This window comes from Anas platyrhynchos, chromosome 1 (assembly GCF_047663525.1).
Source record: "Anas platyrhynchos isolate ZD024472 breed Pekin duck chromosome 1, IASCAAS_PekinDuck_T2T, whole genome shotgun sequence".
Lineage (NCBI taxonomy): Eukaryota > Metazoa > Chordata > Aves > Anseriformes > Anatidae > Anas > Anas platyrhynchos.
The window spans coordinates 46,689,535-46,713,102 of NC_092587.1; the positions used below are offsets into that span (position 1 = coordinate 46,689,535).

Below are 23,568 nucleotides of genomic sequence, written 5' to 3' on the forward strand. Positions count from 1 at the left end.
TACATATATATATATATTTATATATATATATAAGTGAAAAATAGAAATCTCCTAAGCTGGCTCAAACAGGTGTTAAATCTTCTGAAAGAATGCTATACATGGAGATAGGACTTAGTTGTGTTTTTGAGGACAAAATGGTCTACTGAGACCATTCATGCTATGCCCCAAAAGACCACAGCACATGGTGGTTTGATGTACCCTGACATTGAAGGTGTGGGGTCAGGGGCTGGTCTCTGCCCTGCCACTGGTCTAGCAAGTGGCCTTCAGCAAGCTGTGAGATTTCTGTGTTCTCATTTGTGGAGCAGGAACATTTTTGGTCGCTATTACGACCATCATTGCATTATATTGTTACAGCAATGATAGCACCTAGAAGACATGCAAGACTGAGGATCGTAATCTGTCCCTGTGTGGGACACCTGACAAACACGAGGAGTGTGCCAGGCTGTCCCCTGCAGAGATATCGAACGATGGGTGGGGAAAATGAAGTATTTTGGTTTTTTGTTTTGTTTTGTTTTGTTTGTTTGTTTGTTTTTACCTGCCATTTTGGAAGTGAAAGAGGCATTGCCAGGCGATACTGGTTTTTATTGCAAAGCTCTGTGACTGTCTAAAGCACAAAAGGATACCCATATTTTTCCCTCCTCGGTGGCTGACCACATGTGGAAAGATGAAATGCCCCCTCCATTTCCAGAGGCGTGTAAATGGCCCTGAGATATGGACAGATATGCAATTGTCGACTCCAATTAGTTGGTGAAATGACCTACTGTACTTCTGTTCTATAGGTATCACAAAGGCTGTTCCGCCCATGAATTAGGCGTCGGTGAGAAGCTGAATTTAAGCCCACTATTGTATGGGAATGTCCACTCCGCTTTGCCACACTAAAGACATTCAGGCAGGCAGAACACCCTCCGCTGGCTCATTAGGGCATACATTAGAGGCAAGCTCGCTGAGCTCGCCATGAACCCACTTGAATGGTCGTCCTTGGTGGACGCTTGCAGGGCAGGCCAGTTCCCACAGCACCCCGCTGATCCCCTGTGAACAGATTCGCAGCTCCCCGCTGACTGCAGAACGGACGGCTTGCCCCATCCTCACCCGCCACTGACAGCCCTCATAATAATAACCTGCCCAGGAGGCAAGGGACGGAGCCGAATTTCTGACAACTCATTAGCCTGAGATACAGTCGGTTCCTGCCGGGGATCGCCACCACCGCTGCAACGGGAGCAAAACAATACTGGGCAGCACTGGTCGGCGCGGGGCTCTCCGCTGCTGCAGGAGTGACGTTTATTCCTCACAAAGGAGGGTGGCTCTGTGAAGAATCCCGAGGGGAAAAACAGAAAAATTGGCAGCATAAGAAGTGCTCAGGAGAAAAATGAGGCCAGCAGGGGGTCGTATGATACTATAATGAAACCATAGCTGCTGAGGAGGGTGCAGGCTACCATCAGCAGAGGCACACATGCTCACATTGTCCACCCTTACAGTAGCAATCCAGTTTTGAGGTTCTGGGTCTAATTTTCATACTGCTTTCTTGCTTTCTCTTTTGGCTTGACCAAGACATCATGATCAGCGTATCAGTTTGGGAAAAGAAATTAAGAAAAGAACTGGGAAGATTACTAAATATGGCTTTGGATAGGCATCTCACTGATCTCTGTAGCTTGTCTTTTAAAATCAGATGTATTGAACTATACTGTGATATTTGGCCCAGTCAAGAACTACAGATGAGATCCTGCCCATTCCCCTGTGTCACTAGATGGTGGGGCATTTCTGAGGTCTGAGCTTAGACTCTGCTCCTCACCTTGCTTTTGGGGCACACGTGGCCTATAAAAAACACCCACAAGAACTTCTTTAGGCTGGTTCAGCAGCAGGGGATGTGGAGGGCTCTTCATGAAGAGCCATTTTTCTGGCTGTCGGGTGTTGTTACCATACTCCCAGCTTGGAGAGTGATGCATAGAAAGGTGAAGGCTTCATCCTAAACATTCAACAAGGGCAATACGGAGTAGATTTCTCATTACAGGCAAGAGATACTCTTGTGATGGGAGCAAGACATGGGAAATCTTTGAAAAAATCGTATTTTTTCATTTTGCCTTTGCTACGTGTATCTTGTGATGTGAGAGGCAATTTTCTATGTAAACTGAAAGCCTGGAGTGCATTTCCTCTGACATTTTCAAGTATAATCATTAGGATCAGAAAGAGAAAAACAGTTGATTTATAAGGTCTTTGTGTGGCTTATACTGGTAGACAATGAACATTTAATGAGTTTTCTACAAATTTCAGTGCAGAAACAAGAAACAGCTTCACTAAGGGAAGTAATGTTTGGCACTACTAGTGAGAAATACCATCTGCCAGGAATTGAGTCACTGTAAAGAAAATGCCATCAAGACCCAAGTTGACAGGAAAAAAAAATGTAAAAAACAAATAAACGAACAAAACTATTCAGACCAGAAAAAAAGTAAATAAATAAGAAGAATCATTGCAGTGTGAGCTGTTTCCTTTGCTCAGCTCCTTTGGAAAAAATAATGAAGAATTTATAAGCCATACCTCTCAAAGTACGTGAGCATTGTGGCCAGAGAAGACTTGTGGACATTGCTAAAATTTTGAGGGGATGTACAATTGCAAAGAAACAACTTCTGACAGAAGGGAGGAAAATGAGAAGAAAGCTTGCAGCTGACTAAAACTGTTATTATATTGTTTCAGTCTTGTAAGCAGTCTATCTTGTGGGCAGGCCCTTAAACTATGGAGATACATTTACAGAGATATTCCAGGCACACTGGAGATGTTCCAGACCCACTAACAGTCCCCCTTAGTCACGGAAGCAGCAACACATAGTAAATCATGTTGAAGGCTCATGCAAGGTTTTTAACAACTTTATTAATGAAATGGAAAGGGAGGTGCATGTCAATGACATTAGTAGGAAATGTTAAATGTGGGTGTGTTACAGGCAGAAAAAATGCTCAAAGACAAATGTGGAGATTAATATGATCAGGCAGAATTAATATAAACTCATTAAATTTTAGGAACTGTTAACTATTGAAAAGAAAACCAAATATTTTGCTCCTTACAACACATGCAATCTGTCCAGAAAGCCAGGGGAACTGATCTCCTGTAAAAAAAAAAAAAAAAAAAACAGGCCCAGGAGACAAACATCAAGGTGAGATTGCCTGTTAGCAAGGGACAACTGTACTTTGCCAGTGGCCTGAAACATACCTATTAATGGAAAACGGTGCAAAGAGAGAGGGGGGAAAAAATAAAAATCAAACAATCAATCAATCAGATGAACAAACAAAAAACACTAAATTAATCCAAATGAAAAGACTGGCTGAAACAGTCTAAGGCAGTGGTCAGATACAGCTAAGGAAACAAGGCACATGTTGTCCAGCTTGGGAAAGACATGAAAAAGCCCCCAGATGTAGTCTTTCATGGAAGACTCAAATTGGAGAGCAAAGAAATGGCTGTAAAGATGAATGTGTGTTTTGTCAAAGGCAGAGAAAGTCAGTCTGCTGCTGGGATAAACCACCAGAGTGCCTTGTCCTTCCCACCAAGACGGGTTAGTTGCTAGAAGGAGAAATTCTAACTTTGTAAAGGAGGAATTAAGATCAGCAATGCAGTCAGGAGTGCAGCTGGGGTTTTGTACACAGTAAAACGGTCTTGGAAGGGAGGCAGTCACGTACAGCTGAAATGCTTTCCCCCAGAGACCTTCCTTCAGGAGATTCACCAACAACTCCGGTGTCCTTTTTTTTGGAGCAGGTTCATATTCATGGATTGCCTTTAAGTGCTCAGTACAGAGTAGAGAACAAGCTTTTATTTCTAGCTTGGCAAACTAACAACAAGGGAGCTTAACTTCAAGTATTAAAACCTGCTCATTTAGTAAATATTAATAATAATAATAATAATAATACATGACTGAATACACACAATCTGTTGTATTTATTTTTCTTTAAGTATTTTCTAAATAACAATCTCCTTGGGTGTGAAAATTTCTTCTAGAGTGGAAAATATTGATGTTCCTGAACATGACTGCACATTTTTGAATTTCCTTCAGTTTTTAAAGTTGTTACACTGCTGCTAAAGGTTGTTGCTTGAAATGGTTTCTGCATTTGCACGTGGATGGACTCTAGCTGATGTTTCCACATCTTCCAATGGTACAGCCGTAACTAGGAAAAAAGATGCTTTGTTTCCAAGTTCATTTTCAGCACTGAATTTGAAATGGATTCAAAAAGACTGCGAAAAAGGAACTACAAAACTTGGCTGATCCAAAAGCAACACAGAGACATAGCCCAAACAAGCAAAGATTTCAGCATTGCATCTCTGAGCCGCTAATAGAACTGTGTTGGTTGCAACCCCCATGATACATGCATCTTAAAGCCTCAAATATCTGTGTCAATACTCTTCACGCCGTGATTGAGACCACAAATTTGCAAGTAAGGCAGAGTTCAATGCTTGAAGACAAAAGTATCTGGTAAAATGCAGCAGTCTGGAGGGAAACAAGTCAGCAGGAACCCACAGAGGAGAGAATCCCTTAGAGGAGACTAGTGCTAAGGGCCACCACCTTGGTGAACTCAACAACCAGCAACTCATCTGATATTCACTGGGACAAAGGGAGGAGCTGATATTACTTTTCCTAGTGTGTGAATAGCTCCACTTTCTGGATGTGTGATCATATGGAAGTATATAAGACCAGGAAAAAAAATATTTCAGGAGGACAGTCTTCTCACGTTATGATATGGAGGCTCTCTGTGAAAGGTCTTTTAATAATTTTGGAAAGCCTTCACAGCAAGCCATTTCAACATGTTCCTCTAAAACTACTTTTCAATGGAAAAGTAAACATGTAAAGAGAAAAGGGGATGTTTTTCACACTGTCCAGGAATTGGTTTTGTCATTTCTACACATCTTTCCCAAAGCTAAAGCACTTCTTTCACTGTAGCAGACTGAACGAGTCCTAAAAAGCCCTAAGTTCTCAGTGCCATTGCTATAATATTTTAGATACCTCAGATATTCCTCTGCCAAGCTCTCTGATGGCAAGAACTGTAAAATCACATCTGTAAAGTATGGAGAATTCTTTACATGTATAAAATTCCTTCTCATTATATAGAGAAATAGTTTACAGACTGCTCTAAGTACAAGACAAATAACTCACTGGAAAAATGGGAATAGTATATACAAGCCTCTTAGCCTCAATGATCTTCCTTGGCACCAACTCTCTGGATGGCTTGAGTGGATTACTTGAAAGTAACTACACTAAATATTGTCTTTTGTTCATCAGCTGGGAGATTTCTTCCAAGCACTCTACTCCAGTCCTGAAACATCAGATAAATGAGGAGAAGAAAAGAAGACAAAACAGCACGTAACGTGGATTTAGCTCTCTCCGAAGTAGTAGAATTGCAAATGAAAGGATTCTGGCTAGCTTGGAACATCCTTTCTCACAGAGATCAATTCTGGAGACTAGACAGAAACAATGTGAACATGTATTTCTAAGAGCACCTATGTCACCCAGAGCTGCAAAACTAGGGGGCATCCATGGTTGTATTCAGAAAACAAGACAAATTATCATGTAGTGCCAAGAGATCAGATCAGAACCTGAATTCCCAGGTGCTACACTGAATTTACACCATGAAGATGCTCTCCTACAAAGTCACTCTCTAGCTGCACCTTCTCAGGCTGCTCCACTGCACGAGATGACAGACCTTCCCGTGGCACTGGAGCAGGGCAGCCTTGCGGCTCTCTGGAGGGAAGGCTGGAGCTTTGGGAAGCCCTGCAGCCTGTGAATGCTGTATCACCGGCTCCTACGTCTGAAGGGGTCGGTCACACCAGCTCAGCGGGGTCGCAGGCAGGCTGCCTTCGTGCTGCAGCTGGATGCCACTGCCTTCCCATGCACCTCCAGCCCGCGCATGCTGACTCCCATCACGGGACCCCAGGCATGCCGTGTCCTTACATGCTCAGAGATGGCTGTTGAAAGGTGTGTTTTCTGAGTTGCTAGCCATTTTTTTGCATGAAGCATCTGCTACACCGTGTGTTTTCTCGCTGTCTCTTATTCTCTCAGACAAAGAAGAAGCCAAGGTTTTGCGAGCCAAGTCTAATCCCATTTATGTGCTGCTTTTAACTCCTCTATTACTAGTTCAAAGTGTGTGTCCAAATTTAGAAACAAGACTAATACAACCTCAGGCTTCGCACTCATCAGATCTCACTAATTAAGCGTGTTCAGGCCTGGTCATTACTTGGATGGAAAGCTGTCAAAAATTATCTGTCTTAGCTAGGAGTGGTCTCAGAGGCTGCAGGTGATGCAGTTCTCTCAGTGCTCAGCAGTTCTGAATGTCTGGAGCAGTGCTCATTTTAACTGTGTCCGTAGCTCTTTGTGCTTACTTTCCATGCAAAGGGGGAAGCCCAACCTGGTTTTGAAGACTAGCTCAGCTCTACATGGTGTTTAAATCTTCAAACTCCCTATGTGGAGTACAGAGAGGGACTTTGATGCTATGAGCATGTGTGCTGGCCATCTGCACCACACTTACTGCTAGTGCCATCCCCTGAATACCTAATGAAAATGCCAAGTGTTCAGGCTGGGATGCTACAGATGCACTTCAAGTCAGGTGAGAAACAGAAATTCTGTTCAGTTAGCATCATTAAAAGATTGAAATATGTTTTGCTACAGAAAAGGCGTTGATTAAAATGCCAAGCTCCAAATGTGAGAACAATATTTTTCTTCCCTATATCTTTGTCTTGGTTATCCTCCTGATCTCTGCACTCATCTGACCATGCTGCTGATACACCTTTCTCGCATGTGCCTGACGGTCAGCCTCTGTAAATAGCTGGCATGAGACCCATGAACTACCTGAAAAAGACTTCAGTAGGAAACAGATTTATCACTGCATACCTGATAGCTGAGTTCAGCCCTAAATAAGGCTTTGCGAACAGCTTAGGTCATTACAATACAAGGGACCGTAATAAACCACTTTACATAGAAGACAATATTTTGCCAAATACAAATACTGTACAATTTGAGAATGGTTAGTAGTTACACATGCAAATCTTTGCAGTGAGTTTTCTGATATGAGGTTTTAACAACTCCATAACTCCCTAGCCATGTTACAAACAGAAAGCTCAACCTGTCTGGTAATAGAAACGTCCACAAGGTTCATCAGGAAAGGATGTCTGGTCCAAGGCAAGCCAGGGTCAATGTCTTGAAATCATGGCTACCTCCTTATTTCAGCTGAATTTCACTCAAGCTTGTGACAAAGTCAAAAAGAGAGAGAGAAGATGAAGGAGCAATTTACAGATCTAAACCAAAGACAAACCCTGCCTATGTCAGAGTACTGTCTTTCAGCTCTATATAAACACTGTCACATTCATCACACCTATTGAGAGTGTTGACCAATTTGTCTTTCAATAGCCAGTAAACAGCAAAACTCATTAAAAAAAAAAAAAAGGCAAAGTAAAAATCAAATTTTCTGTATACAGTTTCTAGTTCTGTTTGATGTTGGATTTAGAAATCTCAGTATTCAGCTATCACTAATAATAGATAGGCAGAAACTATCAATATATTTTCCTTTGAACATAAAAAGCTCTCTTCTTAGTGGTATACAAAATTAACACATCTTTGCTGATGTTTTCCATTGATTACTCTGGCTTCTAGGATATCTGACTGAACAAGACAGTGCTAGCATAGTAATGGTAAATTGTAATGACAAAGAACTGCCTGCTAGGCAGTATTTTAATATTTTTCTATTATTTCAGTTTTGACTTTTCCTCAGTAATAAACAACTCATCCTAAACCTGAGTGCCTTTGGCAACTGTCAATGACCAATTAACACTTTAAATGTCCAAACTTTCTCAGTGATCATAGCTCTGAGAGCAAAGGGACATTTCAGAGTCTAAGGCGAGTAATTCTGTATGCTTGGGAAAGGAAGGAAAGGAAGAACAAGGTCTCAGCGACATTAGGAGTCTTTCACAAAGTCAAAGCTTTGCTATTTCCCTGTAATACCAGGATTTCAGCAATAACCCCATGCAAAGCACACGTGGGAAAGTCTGGCTGCTGCAGGGAGAAGAAGCCTCGGCTGGGGCAGGCACCAAATCAGAGGCATCATCCCGCTTCTGATAAGGTATCGAAGCTCCAGCCTTGAGGGCTCCTGCACCATCCCCTGGACCTCAGGTGGGATCCCCGGCCTCCCTCTCCCTTTGTGGAGCCGTCAGTCAGGATCACGTCCTCGGCCAGGCACGCTGCGGCCACTTGTCAGCTGAGAACAATGCCCGTGCCACAGCACGCCATTGTGCTCCCGGCGGATTACACAGGCAGGGCTGTCTGCCTGGCATGATATTATTATGTCAGTAGGACTTTTCTTTCTCCTGGAAGACGTAAGCGCTGTCATCTTTTAACAAAGAAACCCAGAGCCAACCCGCTGCTTTTCTTGGAAAGTGCTAATGGGCTCCTTCGTCACAAGAGCACCAGGGGCTCTGGGGAGGAGCGTGGGGAGGCCTCCATCACGGTGAACCCATAGTAAAAGGGCTCCCAGCTGCTCACCTGCCCCCAGCCCAGAGCCCCTACGTGCAGGTGGGACGCCCCAGCTAAGGGCCACCTGCCTGGGAGAAGACCCATTGACCGCAGGGTTCACATGGGGCACTGCTCACAACTCTGGTCTCTCGCCCGTGGCAGGAGATTGTAACAGCACGAAAATGGCACTTGCCAAGATATATCTTTTGCTATGTGGGGCCTGTGCTCCCCTCCAGCTCCACAGCCCTGAGTGGCCGGCAAGGAGGGGCTGACGCTGGGCCGTGCATACCACCACTTGCAGCCAGCAGCAGGCCAGGCCTGTGGGTCCCACCATGGCCACCCTGGGAGCAGTGGCTGACATGGCTGAAATTTTCTCACAACAGCCTGGGCTTTCCCCCTCTGGGCTTTGTTTCTGGGTGGATTTCCTGAAATCCCTTTTTTTTTCCTGTTCTCGTCACAGATGCCTCACACTGCTCTGTTAATGTGAGGGAAGACCTCTCGCTGGTCATGCTGCACACGCAAGTGCACATTCAGCCATGCTCAGAGACCTCCTCATTGCTCCTGAGTCCTGCAAAGATGTTCACTGATGGCTGGTGGGGGCCAGCAGCCCCTAAAAGGCTCCCTGATTTCATCTTTTCCCTCCCAGCCCTTGGGCTGGTCACACTTAACCACTCCTCAATGTGTTTTTGCCCCCTGCAAAAGTGTTACACCACCATCGCCTTGCACTTGCTGCTATTACTGGCTCTCTTGGGGTTATTTATTTCTCATGACATAATTTCAATCAAGTTTCAGGGTGCTTGGTTCCTGTAAAGCAGCATTAAAAGGCTGTCGCTGCTGTTCCTGCTGATGGCGGATTAAAACAAACATGCCTCCATCTGCCTACATCAATCTTTCATGTTCACCCATCTGTGGTTTGTCCTACCAGTTAAATTCATTTATCATTAGAATAGATCCCTTCTGGAAATGGAAAAGGGAAAGTGAGGCCATTTGATGTACTGAGTTTAGGTGAATTTGAGATGGCTGCATGAAGGACGATTGTCTGAGGGATGTCCTGGCCATATGTGTTTGTCTTTGTGCACATCAAGAGAAACCCCACAGAAATCAAGACATGGAGATGATTCTGGCACCAGGAGGCAGTGTGTTCAGAAATGCTTAAGTGACCCAAGGTCCTGTTTTCAAAGGTGACCTAGTAGAAGAGATTTATTGGTGCCTGTCAGCTGCTGTATATGTACATTTGCAATGTAGAAGCTATGCTCTTTAACATACATTTTTCCCTTCCTTCTCTGGTGTTTATCTAGGGGTTGTATTTCCAGAGAATAATCCTCTTCCCAGCAGCTAGGAAAGGGCGTGAAGCCCTTACACATCCCCAGATCCCGAGAGCCTTCAGACGGAGCATGCTCACGATGCAGTAGAGCACCAGCCCTCCTGGGAGGACTTTGTCTTACAGTGGTGCTTATAGCACTCCCAGGCACCCACCATCATCCAGACATGAAGAGGTGACCCAGAACGGGCCCAGAGATGCTGGATATGCACTGGAATAAACCGCTGAGCCTCCAAGCGCAAACAAGCCAGTCAGCTGTACTTCATTACCACCTTAGTCATTACTTTGCAAATACTTGGTTTTCTGCCAGAATTCATCAACATATTTCTGGATTCCAGGAGTGTCAAGAATTCATACCAGCTGTTCATTAGTCACTGCTCACCAGTCAACTTGCTCATGCTAGGAAACGTCAGTGACTGCTTGGAACAGAAATCACACGGGCTCACCTGCCAGGCACCCCACTCCCCAAGATCTACCAGTGGACCATGGTAGCTAACATTTTGAAGGACATCTGTAGCTGGAAAATTATTTGCCCACACAGTCAGGTAATGTTTAAACAAAGAGCAACAGCAAAAAAAACTGCTTCAGACTTGTTTCCCAAAATAACACAGTCTGTACTGCATGACTGTCGTGAGTGGCTCTGACTAGGGGATCTGTAAAGGGCTGGCGCTAGGCTCTTAATTGCTGCTCAAGGCCTTTTTGAGTGGCAACATGACATTTCAGGGGTACTTCAGGCCCTAAACACCACATTCAACAAGGCTCTGCAGCAGAGCCCTGGTATCAGCTCCTGCTTCATTTCATTGCTTCATGTGTCTCTGTCTCATGTGGTGACACGACACATGAGACAGAGACACATGAAGCAATGAAATGTGGGCTTGTGGGCTCATGTGGGCTTGCTTGTCCCTCTTGGAAGGTGAGGTTCATACACAGAGGTGGCTCTGAGCAGGAGCCAGCTGCTTCACATCGAGGACTCTCATTTGATCATCTGAACAGCCTCAAAGCTTGCTGTTATACAGTGACAGGGCCAGCAGCTCTTTGAAGGAGTACGAAGAAAAGGTGAAGCAACTTGATCAAACCAGAGGGTTCGATCTGCTGCAGAAGTACATCAAAGCCCCCAGTATAGGACTCAACACGCAAGCGTTGCACAGTCATATTCTGCAAAGACTTGCACACACTGGCAAGACTTTTCCTCAAACTGAAGAGGCTGCAGCAGCTGTTCCTTTCATGCTTTGATGCAAAACAAGTAAATGGCCATATCCCAATGACTCTGCTGCATGCAGCTTAGCCAAAATTGCTGCCTGCTTTGAGTCACCGCAGAGTGGTAACGTCAGCTTGACATGGCCTCTCCCATCAGCTGGTCCTGGGTGGGTTCCTCCTCAAAGACAGCTGTCCACTGGCTTTAGTTAATGCCAGCATTTCCTTTTTTTTCTGTTTCACATAGTCTGTCAGTGCTAGGGGCTGAACTGCACAGCTCTAGCTTACTGCTGAGCACTCCCAGGAACTCACTGCCCAGGGGAATGAAATTCTGCAAATGGGCATGTGGCCCAGTTCAGCTTCTTCATCTTTGCTCCATACATCCTTGTGCTGGTTGGATGACACCCACTGCCCTGGGCCTCCCAAGAATGAGGGCAACTTCTAGGAAATCTCTTTATGTTAGGAGAATCTGCCCCAACACACAACAACATTACCCAGTTCTGGTATTTTGTTTTGGATGATTGTGCTGTTGGTCATTCACAAGAGCTGGCTTTGGCTTTGGCCTGAATGTCCCCAGGGTCTATTAGTCTTTTCCATAAGCTTACTCATGCCCATCTTTGCTAAAAGAACTCAAGTGGGAAACTACTGAGAAGCTAAAGGGTAAGTGTGGAGTCCAGTGTATTAAATGTTCATTCAGATGAAAGGAAATCGCCTCTATTACAGGGAGATAGAGAAGATACAAACAGATTTTAACTAAATGGTTGGTATTCTCCAGTCATTCAAAAGGAAGGCTTTAATTTCTCTAGAAAGGACAAATGAAAGAAAAAAGCACAGCCCAAGGGAAGGGAGGAGAGAAAGACATTAAAAACATAAGACAGTATTTCCCATTATGAAAGGGGTTTGGGGGAGACATAATGCTCAGAACTACATTATTACAAGATTTCTTGTGATTTATGATAAATCTGAGAGCTGACAGAAAATGCTTGACATAATTCAGTTAATATTACAAAAGCTCTTTGGAACAAGCTAGCACAAGCTTTATACCTTTAACTTAAGATTAATTAAAATTCTTACACCAAGAGCCCATGATATTGTAGAGACACTGCATATCCCTGCAACATCATGGATGTTGTGGTTGTAAAATGGACATATGCAAGACTGATGATTATGAGTTTGGGGGATAGTTCTTTCTGGCTTTTGTGTTGGGTTTTGTTTTTTTTCTGGTGGTAGTGGTTTGGTTTTGTTTTTGTTTGGTTTTTGAATAACCTTGAAAGCTAGCTAGGAAAAAAGAAACCCAAACTGTGTTTGGTATACATCCTTACTTTCAAAAATACAAGCATTCATTGCTGCTCACTGAACGTTGACATCTGCTATCAGACAGTTCAGCGTCATTCCCAATGGACATCACTTTTCACAAAATGCAGAGCTGCTGTGCGTAGGAGGCTTCAGTCAAGGCCACATAATGCCAAAAATTATTCACTGAGAAAATAAATAAATAAATAAATAAACATTGTCCAAAGAAAATGTGAGTCACCACACTGAAGATGAAGACTAGGACCAACCCTTCACAAAGGCAATCTGACGAGCTGCTGTTGGCTTTCCTCATGCCTCTGTTTTGAACCTGCGTGCTTCGTTCTGCCTCTGCCTTCTTGTGTAGGCTGGGATAGTTTGATTACTTTCTTTGTCTCTGCATTCCTATTCATGAAACAGAGAAATGATGTGTTCCACATCTCCTTGCCTTTCAAAGAACAGTGGAGCTTGCTCAGATGTAGTGACATACAGCTGCAGCAACTGAGAACTTGCTATGTTTATTAAAACATTAGGTCAAAATGAGTATTATTTTCTGTTGAAACGCTTCAGAAAAGCTTTTTAGTAAAATGGCTCAAAGTGAAAAATAAGGTTTTTGACAACTATAAACCTTTTTTTAATTATCATTATTGTTTTATTTTTAATTTCAGCCCTTACAGAAAAAAATGACTTTCATTTTTGCTTCTTCCTTTCCTCTGAACTTTCTACACTAGAAGGAAGGAATATAGACTACATGGCAATGGAGATACCTCAGGTTAGATCACCAAATGTGAAGGCAATACCGCTCTATAAATTGGAGGGTGGGAGTAGAAAGAAAAATGACCTCTTCTAGTCCCTTAAAACTGTGTCAAACCCCCAAATTTTTCTGCTTCCATCCAACCTAGAGAGGCAATTCATGGCTTGAATGCATTGAGACACGTATTTTCATTAGGAATTATTTTCTTATTAAAATCAGAATAACTTTCAAACACATCAACATGTTTGTATCAACCAAAAAATCACGTTACATCTGACCTTATTAGAGAGTAGTGCTGATGTGGCAGTCCTCTACTAGATACATGCACTAGGCTGATGGCTTCATGCTTTTTTTCCATTCTCCCTTTCATCTCCTTCTTCTCCTCTTTGTTCTTTGGCGGGTTTCTGAACGGCAGCATGTTTTTCTTGGCTGATTCTCAGAAGCGTCAATTGACATTGTTGGATCACTGGATCTCATCTGCTTTGATTTCAAACCTATTTTAAACCCATTAAAAATCCAAACCACTTGTTCTGTTCTGTTCCCACTCCTGCCTGGCTTCCAGAAGCTCAGACATATTTAGTCAAGGGCACTAAGGAGCCAAAACACCTCCTAGTTTGTGTCCAAGGCTTGTCCTGGCTGTCTCCTGGCTGTTCAGGGCTGTGAGTGCTGTGGTTACATGGGGCTGCTGGAGCCCATGACTGGGGCCCAGCACAAAAAGGGGACCTGGTAGCACACCATGTCCCTGACAGGGTTGCTAGAAACCCCAAAGCAATGCTTTTTGGGGAGAATATGAGGAGTCGGGTTTCGTGGCTGTTGTTGCAGTCCATGGACTCCTGTGTCTGGTACCCTTGGCTCATGTTTTCAAACACTGAACTGGGAGAAACAGAGAAATAGGGTTTATTAAATCTGTTCCATGTTAGGATACCACTGGCCTACAGGAGCTACAGCAGCTAGTTCCCACCACCCAGATCTGCAGTGACACAGGGAGAGCCTCGTTACCCCCTTGCACCACCTCGTGCTTGGGAAAACCTCCCCGTGCGGGCGGCCCGGCGGGGCTCTCATGGTAAAGCCCTGCTCTCCCATCTGGCTGCAAGAGCCTTTCCGTGCTGAGCTTCTGACAGCTTACATCCAGGGCTCTGTCCAAGTCTCACAGTCACTCCAGCTGTTAGAAATTTCTAAATTTGTCTTTTATGAAATGCGAATAAGTGCTGTCTTATCAGCTCATATCTCTGCAGATGTTTGGGGATCTCATCTCTCAGGAATGTATTTAGAATTTTGCCCTGTGCCAAAATTATAAAGCTATAAAAAGTATTCCCAGCCTTACTAACTCCGGATCATTCTGAATTTTCCTCTTAAGCATTGCTTATCTCCCTTCATGCTTTTCCGGCGCTTTCTGTTTTTAAACCGAGGAAGAACATTATCTCAGTCCTAATTCAGTCCTAATTCAGCATCCTATCTCTGAGAATGGCTGAGACCTGGGGAAGAGCCAAGCGAGCCTGGAATGGAAAACGATGAAATTATTTGACCATAGTTAGAGATATTCCCCAGAGTTTAGTGTCTGGTCTGTGTCTTTAAAAAGTTTTTTACCCTGTCTACAGCTATGAACTGTTCATTCATATGCAACTATGTATGTGTTTATTTGCTTCTCAAAAATATTAGCTTTGTAGGTCGGTACATTCTGTACATTATGGTCTGCAAAGACATAGAAACTGGAAATGGAAAAACAGTCATCTGCCTCTCACTGTTGTGAGATCCCTACACTATCCTTTAAAATATTTTAATGGAGTTAGAAATCACCTAAACTTCCTTGGTTTTGCTTTCATTTCTTTTATTTCTTCTTACATTTTTTAATTTATTTATTTAGATTTTTTTCGGCATCCAGTCCTGATTTTCTTTTGCTCAGCTGCATTGTACACTACACTGTCTCGAACAACCATACCATGCATGTATGTACCATCAGTTATGTGGAGGGTTTCTCTTCAGTTGCTCTTTATCCAGGTCAGATTTAGTTCTCTGTCCATCTGGCAGAGGTCTGTCTTCCCCCTTTCATTCTTCCCGCTCCTGCATGGATTCTCTTCAGCATTCCCTTTCCAACGACAGGTTCCCAAGGCTATGAACAGCCCTCTAGGAACTGTCTAGGGAGTTTTTTCTTTATAGAAAAGATCTACTGCATAAGGAACACTAATTCATTGCCTGTGCTTTCAGTGGGCAATAAGCCCAATCCCCTTGGCATCATACAACTCAAACTAAAGGACCAGGGTTGGAGGGCTCAGTTGGTGCTTCAGTGAGTAGGAATGTAATTTCCACTGGGACTGGGGCCACAAATAGACAGAAGTGTTGCAAATCGGAGTGTCCTGACATCTGCTTTTCAGGCGTCATGCCATCTGCTGGTCCACATTGACCTGAGTTGTCCTTGCTCCCTGCGACAGGGTTGGAGATCACTAGGTGCCTGGGAATGGGACCCTAGGGGACAGGACACTGGTGGGTCAGGACATGAGCAGGTAATTCATCGTGGTAGGCTGACCATTAGACCAGAGCAGCATCTACCTTAAGCGTGTCCAGGGGTTTTCCTTTGTACTCTGACACCCTGATCATGCACACTGCTGAAAGCTGCCCAAATGACTGGTCGCTCACACGAACCCGCGTGTGCCCCTGGGTGCTGCCCTCCTGGAGCAGAGCCTTGGGCTTAGTGGTCTTCAAGGGGAGTCCAGTTCTCATGTACCAAAACTGCTCTGCGAATCAGATCAGTTAGCAGTGAGTGGAATTGATCAATGAACTTGTTTACAAACTGCCCTACCACTCCTGCGGTGCCAGGACTGCTCCCAAGTTTGTCTTTCAGAGATTTTATGGGCATAATTGTGGAAACTTGCCACTGTTCTGCTGTACTTCATTATTTTTAGATGCTAAGCACAAATCTGCACAGAAGGACAGAGACAGTGGTCTCTGCAACACTCTTTCATGTGCAAAATGTTAGGCATGAGACTCCACCAGCTTCTGTGGGACTATCCTGTTGATCAGGTAAGGATGTGGGTACAGATCTGAAGTGCTGGGACCTAGCTTGGGCGTTTGGAAAATTACACTGTCACTGCAATAATATTCTTGTGCTGTGAAGGAGAGGTTTCAAGGCTATCAATAGGATGTTTTCCAAGAAGTCTAGACTCAATTTATAAAGACAGAAAGCACAAAGGCTGATTGTCTCACAGTTTTGAGTTCCACGAATCATTTGGCTTCTGGACTCATGCTTCAGAGCACAGAGTAAAGAATGTTACAATGACCCAGAAAAGTATAGTCTCTCACGCTTTAACATTTCCTTTATTATTTGATTGATTGTCTGATATTCTTCAGGGGTAGTTTCTTACACAAAATATTATAACAGCTTGGTATAAAAAATACCAGAAGAAAGGTAATGAGGAAAGAGAAAGACGTGGGGATGCATAGGATGGATGTATATGAAAGGTCAGGGGCTGAGAACACAGTTAGAAATCAGGTGTAGGCTACAGGAGTAGGGACAGTTTTGTGAACAGGAGGGAATTAAAGACCATGATGACAAGAAGCGAAGGCAAAGGGTGGATTTAGGCCACAACATGGGAAAGCAGAGAAAGTTTGAGACTCAAGAACTGTTACTGAGAAAGAAAACATGAAGAAGAGATCAAGAAAAGACACAATAGAAATGAGCGATCCTTTATTTTTTCTTTTCCAGCCCAAAGAGACAAAATGTATTCTCCTTCATGTTGACTATATTTGCTTCAGCTGATCAGTTCAGGGCAGGGCAATAAAATCCTTGTCAAAGCTTTCATTCACTGAAAGATGCAGTTTGGAGTAGCTGAATGCGTTTGTAGATTAAGCACATAGATTTCACTGCAACAAGAAATAATGACTCAGAAATGCTGAAATAAATCTCATAACATCCACAGCAGCTTTTTTTGACTCATTTGTGATTAAGGCAGAAGACCAAACGGAAGCAGCAACAGCATTGGCACTGACTGCTACTGGTGCCATCCCAGTGGAAATAGCAGCACATCCAGGATGTGGAAGACCTTAGTTCAAGCCCTTTCACTGCCTGCAGGCATTTGTACCCCTATCTCCTACCACACTGCTCTGGGATTTGGTGGGTGTTTTGGCGTGTACCGCTTGTGCTTGTTTCTGCTGACACAGTGCCACTTGGCGTATACATTTGCTTTGCATTTGAACATACATTATTGTACAGATGGGACGTCCTACCTAGTTCTACCCAAGGCGCCAGGTGATATTACTGTTTTCTTATGTGCAATCTCTCTGCTACAGCAGGCAATGGAATTTGCTAAATAAATCTGAACATTCAGCTTACAGTAGCTGGTTGGTTAGCATCCTTTTCTAAGAATGAAGTTTAATTCTGCTTGATACTCAAAACAATACCTTGCTGTTACAGGTGAAGGCATCTTTCACACCCTTCAGTTCCTTTGTGAATTTGGCATTTCAGAATACTGAAAACAGCAAATAGCAAAACTCTCAGGGACCCTAGTCAGTGACGACATCTAACGATATGCAGAAAGTTGCTCCAAAAATCATAATAATTAAAAGAGCTGGGCAGACTTTCATTTCAAGATAAGAAGTTGGTACAATTAATGTTGTCCCTGTTGTTTAATGTGAAATTGCCCAAGAAGAAAACAAACACATTTCTGATCATATGATGAACAGAAGAAAAATGAAAATAAAATAATAGTAATAAAAAAAGCAGCTACTGACTCACTCTTAGGTATGTGGTTTTGACTTTCTTGAAGATGATGGTCCCATGGCCAGGAAGTGCCACAGAAGCACCCTGACCCTTAGCGATTTCAGGGACCCACTGTTGGGACTGCATGGAAATCCACAAGGAGTAAGTCTGTAATATCTTCCATGGACCTGCAGCAGTCTCAGTAGATGAACAAGCTGAATCTTTCCACCATAAACATAAAAAGCGATCAAACCTTAAAGGACCCCAAGCATAGACCCTACCTAAGACTAAACAGAAAACCTGGCAGGGAAACAGGTCAAAAACAAAGGCAAAAAAAAAAGACTAATCCTCCCCACAACCACCATTCTTGGCTTGTCCCAGGCTAAGCATACAGCAACCTGAATTCCTTCAAAAATATTGTAAAAACATCCCAGTTACCTGCTGAATTCACATACCCTTATGAGCAAGAGTTGCAGGGCTGTTTATAAAATGATCTCCTTCAAACAAATTAGCATCTGGCTGCTATCTGCCCCTTTTTGAGTGCTCTTTCATCCCCTTTCAAGCACAGTCACATCAAGTAAGGAGGTGCCCAGAAGCTGGGTCAAACCATTTTTCTCCTCTGAGAGCTTCTAGGAACCAAATCCTAAACCCTCTTGGGTAAAGGCCAGTGGGACCTCTGGCAACAATCTGTCATCTTACTGCTATCTGCTGCAAATCATCTCCAGATCCCTACGTTCCTGCTGGATGTTGTGAATCAGAGGCAAACACACTAGGGCCTGAAAGTCAGAGTTGCTTTGAGGAGGATAGAGATCCCCCCTGGAGGACTCCTTCAAAGGAGTTCATGCTTTTTGCTGCCTGTGCTGGTATGTCGTGTCTTCACTGCTGCCTGCAGCATGGTTTTGAGATACCAAAACTAGCTGTAAGTAGGAGCTTAATACAGGCTAATTTAGCTTAATTCCTCAATTTTCAACCAGAGCAGAAATCATGGGGCCCCTGGCATCTTTAATATCTGTAAGAATAAGGCAGCTGGGAATAGGATGGTTCCCTGGCTGTCTTCCCAGTCCATACGTGTCCTACATCCACGGACACATCCAAGAACCAGAGTTGTCATATTTAACCACCTAGAAAAAAATGATATTTAAAAGCTCCCTAGTGATCCAAGCTCGAAAGCAGCCAAATGGTGACTTGACTAAATGCAGACTCGTAGGCACAAGCCACTTGAGTCCGTAGCTCTGCTGCATTGCGCTGCCACAACAGCACAGACTGCACATTCCACATTATGAAACCCTTCTAGTTTAAAGAGCTAAGCGGTCTTCCATTTCCACTTCCAAGAAGGTAATTCATTTGGCTATGTGACACTCTGTAGATGCATGTTAGACACGTAGAAGAAGAAATTCCCCCTCTAAAGAGTATTTTCTGCTACAAATTATGCCTGCCCTCAGCAACAGTCACACTCAGTAACCTGTACCATGAAGCCTGACTGTAATTAGTGCACTTAGTCCAGCACGAGCTCTTTCTGGCACCGAGTCCTTGTACTGCATCACAATGTGATGACTCTTACTGTACACGTTCTCCTGTACATCAGCCTCATATGGGTCAAGGAATCTTAAATATGAACTGGCTTTGTCTTCTGCTTAGCAAAAGAGAGGAGATTGTTGTCAGAGACCAGAAATAGGCATGAAGTCACCCTGCGTGTACATCCAGCAGAAAGCAAAACCATGCCTAAATCAGCATGGAAGGGCTGACAAGACCCAAAAGTAAAAGCAGCATCTGAGCTGAGATTTTGATACTATGGGGAGGGCTGTGGAGATGGACACATCTCTCTAACATGCTGGAGCTCGGTATTTGAAACACAGCCCATGCTCCACAGGTCCATGTATCTGCCAGACGCATCCCCAGAGCATCCCACCATGAATCAGCCGCTGCAAAATGGTGGGCAGGGCATGAAGTCACGGTGCTTAGGGCTACTTAGAAGCCAGACTTCTGTGCCAGGATAGGCACAATCATTGCAATAGATGGCCTGAGAGAGAGAGGGCTGGTATCTTCAGGACTTGGGGGGCTCTGGCCCCCTTTGAAGGCTGCACAATGAGCCTGGGAACAAGTCTGCGTTATCCATCACTGCCGGAGCTCAGCTGCACCCAGGGCTTGAGCCAGGTGCCAGGGCTGAAACAAGACCCTGAGCCCGAGCCTGCTCGCCCCGGCTGCCAGCAGCTTTCTGCCCGGGAGATGCTGAGGCTGGCAGCACACGGGAAGCAGCCAGCAGGTTAATCCCCATCACCACTTGTAGTGCGGGATGGAGTGGAGAGCTGACGCGGAAAGCATTGGTGCTGTGGGTTTCTATGGCATTTCAATTTCATCGTTGTCTTGCTATCTGCATATCAATTGCCAAGAAAAGTAGGGAACCAGGAGGGGCAAAGGTTACGTGGGAGCTAAGTAAACAGCGGTGGCAATAATCCAGCAAGTGCAGGTTCCATTGCAGAAATTACGCTGACTGCCTACCAACAGTTTTCTTTCTTCAGCCAGTCCTTCCCACCTCTTTCTCTCCTGTGCTTTGCTTTTTTTTCTTTTTTTCTTTTCTTTTTTCTTTTTTTTTTTTTCTTCTGAATCCCCTGTAAAAGGAACATGTGCAGATTAGCTGGTTCCCCTTCATTCCTGCTTGTTCAAAATGTACGGTAAGAAGAGGGAGAGAGAGGGGAGAAAAAAACTCAAAATGCCTGGAGCCATAGCTTGTGGATAAAAAACAGCTGCACGTGAGAAATAATTGATGCGGTTTTCAAACTACTGCAGTTTGGAGAATAAAATGCCAACTCAGCCCTTGCTTCCAGAAGGATGACAGAGCCTAAAAGACACCTTCCTAAAGCAAAGCCCTATCAGAGGCATTTTGGTTGCTGTTAGTCAGAGGTGTAGCAACTACTGGATCTTCAGGACACCAGGACAATCCCAGGCCCTCTCTTCCATCCCGTGAACCTGAAGAGAGGACAGCACGGGGAAGCGCTGCCCTGTTTTGCGACAAGGTGAGGAACCCTTGCTGGAGCATGGGGTCCCTTCGACTTGCACAGGGGGACCCTTCTCCTCGCTAAGGATCGATGCTATAATCAGAGGGAAAAGGGTTCAAATCTTCAGCAGACCACATGGTAAGTGGATTTGCATGTGCTCAATAAAGGGAGTTACTGTGACAAGCAACATGCAGGAGTCTACCCAAGTGACTGTGGATGTCTCAGCTTTGCTCCCTCCTCCCTTTTCCAGGTTCCCTACTGATCCTTTGAATTTTTCCCTGTGGTAGGGAAGAAATGGGGTGATTTCCATCCTTATTACAGGTTTCTGAAGAATGGTGCCATCACTGCCATGATGCTTCTGTGACTTGACTTCCAATTACACTAAATCCCATGTAAGTGCTCTCATTCCTGCATGCACACTGGTGCAGCATGCAAAACACTTGGCTCAAAGAAGTTGATCCCTGGGTACATTGAAAAGTAATGGCACTTTGGTTCCTTCATTCTCCTGTAAAGTGCTGCACTGTAGCAGAACTCAGATTTAACAGTAACTTAAGCAAGGGAATGTGAAGCTTTAATCAGTATTTATCACTCCAGCTTATCCTTTGGTTTATTTTCATGCAGAAAATTTAGGAATCAAACTGCTTCAAAATATGATGGGTCAGTAAAATGTTTTCCTTACTCATTAAAGAAAAAAAAAAAAAGTGCAAGACTTATTAGTGGGTTTTAATAGAACGGATTAATGATGTAGTACCAAAACAGATGAGAGGAAGGTGGCTTCAGCCCCCATCCAAAATCCCCTTGCATTGACTTCAGCAGACTTTGAATGAAGACCAAATTTTTTTCTTGAAACAAATCAATTTAGATTCCTTTTACCAAACTCTTTTGACATGTTTAAATCATGTATGTGGTACAGGAACACCTCTTCTGGAAGGGAGGAGCGGATCATGTCCTGCAAACAGCAGCCACCAGACCTGGATGAGCCACATTCTCTCTGAAGCACTTTGTGCTGATCCAGTGGGCCACTCTTTGAGGCAGACCATCACCATCTCACGTGGTGGAGCAAAGGGACAGAGACATATCACCTCCACCACCCTGGTACCTTACGTTGAACACCAGGAACACTGGTAAAAGACAAAACACATCAGCAAAATGATAAAGGGCAAGCTGAAGCTGCCGTGGGGAAGGACCCTGTACAGGTCTGTGGTGGCTCTGTGCACAGCACAGCACAACACACCTCACACCGGTGTGCGTGGGAATCCAGAGCTCTCTGACCACATTTCTTGGACCCAGTCCCTCATCTTCCTCACCACAGGGCGATGCTCCGCGGGGTAACCCCTCTGCTCCTGGCACACGGTGAAGGGGCCATGCCTGGCCCTCGGGGGAGCCGTGCGTGCGGGCAGACACATCTGGCGCATGTGACACCACTTAAAATAGCCAGACATACCCGAAGGGCTGCATCGGCCCCGAGGGCCTCCTGTTAAACTGTAACAGGAGTCCTGCGTACTTACACAGGTGCCAGTATACAAAATGCTGATCTTTGAACAAGCCTCTAGTTAAAAGTAAATCTGATCTTTTGAATTTTTGACGTTTTTATGACAAAAGCATAGGCCAGCCTGGTCTGGCCAGGCAGGGGGTGAGGTATTCCATCCGTGTTTTGCTTCTAAAATTAGCTTTGCATCTTCATTTTAAAATGCCAGTCCCAGCTCATCCTTCTCCTGGGCAGGGAGCTTGGGGGAAGAATTTTTTTGTTGGCTTCTTTCACATCACCTGATTCATGGCCCAGGATTTCGCCTTGATGGAAAAGGCTGAAGGGCTTCCTTTAGGGGTGGGACACCAAAGGACCTCTGAGGGAACCTCTATGAGCTCTAAGCCATCACCCCTTCTTCCTGGGACATGTATATTCAGGGAAAATCATTGCTCTTCAAGCAGTTGGTTTGGTTAGTGCAGTCAGGAGACACAAATACAAAAGGCAGGCTGATCTTTATATTTCTGTTTGTTTGTTGTTGTTGTTTGTTGTTTGTTTGTTTCTATTTGTTGCCTGTCTATCTACAACCACCTTGCAGACAAATGACAGCTGGAAAAATCTCATTTTTACTGACCCAGCAGAATGGGATGAAAAACCTATACGCCTCTGATCCTGAAGAAGTTTTGGAGAGAGGCGAATGCTCTGGTCCTCATGATTTTGTGATTTCCTCTTCTAGCACCTCAAGAGACAATGCTGATAGACAGAGAAAACAAAACCATGCTGAAACATCCGTGTGGGCTTCCTACCCTCTGCTGAACCCCCCACCAGATCTGTGAAGCCGCAGTCACCCACACCTGCCTTGGGGAGGTGCCAGCAGCTCGATGTCTTGCACAGCTCCGTGGTGGGCTTTTACAGAGCCACCACCAGGGCTGTGCTTGTCCAGCTGCCACGGGACCTGCCCTGCTCCTGCTCCTGCTCCTGCGACAAAGGGCCAGGAGGACCACAGCTGTCAAGGGGAAGCACAAACTCAGCCAGAAGCACAAGCAAGCCTTAGCAGGCTGCAGAGCTGCTGGGCAAGAAGGAAGGTGCAACCCCGTTTGGCTTTTGAGCACCAAGGCCTGTGAGCCAGTGACATCTGGAAGGAGCAAGGTGAGGGCAGCTGACCTTGCATGCTAAGGCTGATTTTTGGATGTCCTGCCTGTGGTCATCTGGAAATTTTCCTTTATTTGCGCCTGTTGTCCAAGCAATGGGTCCATTCCAGCAGTGTCAGCCTGCCTTCCTCTGCCACTGCTGTGAGCATGTGCTGACCACACGCTCTTCCTCCTGTCCCAGTGATTCCTTACCCAGCACACAGCCTCTCTCCTCCCATTTTCCCATCACTG

General features: G+C 44.6%; 1 long non-coding RNA gene across 1 annotated transcript; it reads left to right on the top strand.

Annotated features, from left to right (window-relative positions):
• Positions 1-19,692: 19,692 nt before the first annotated feature.
• On the top strand, positions 19,693-22,299 carry LOC113842873 (uncharacterized). The gene is made up of 2 exons (XR_003495715.3): positions 19,693-21,113; positions 21,635-22,299. It is a non-coding gene; the product is annotated as an uncharacterized lncRNA (long non-coding RNA).
• The last annotated feature ends 1,269 nt before the right edge of the window (positions 22,300-23,568 follow it).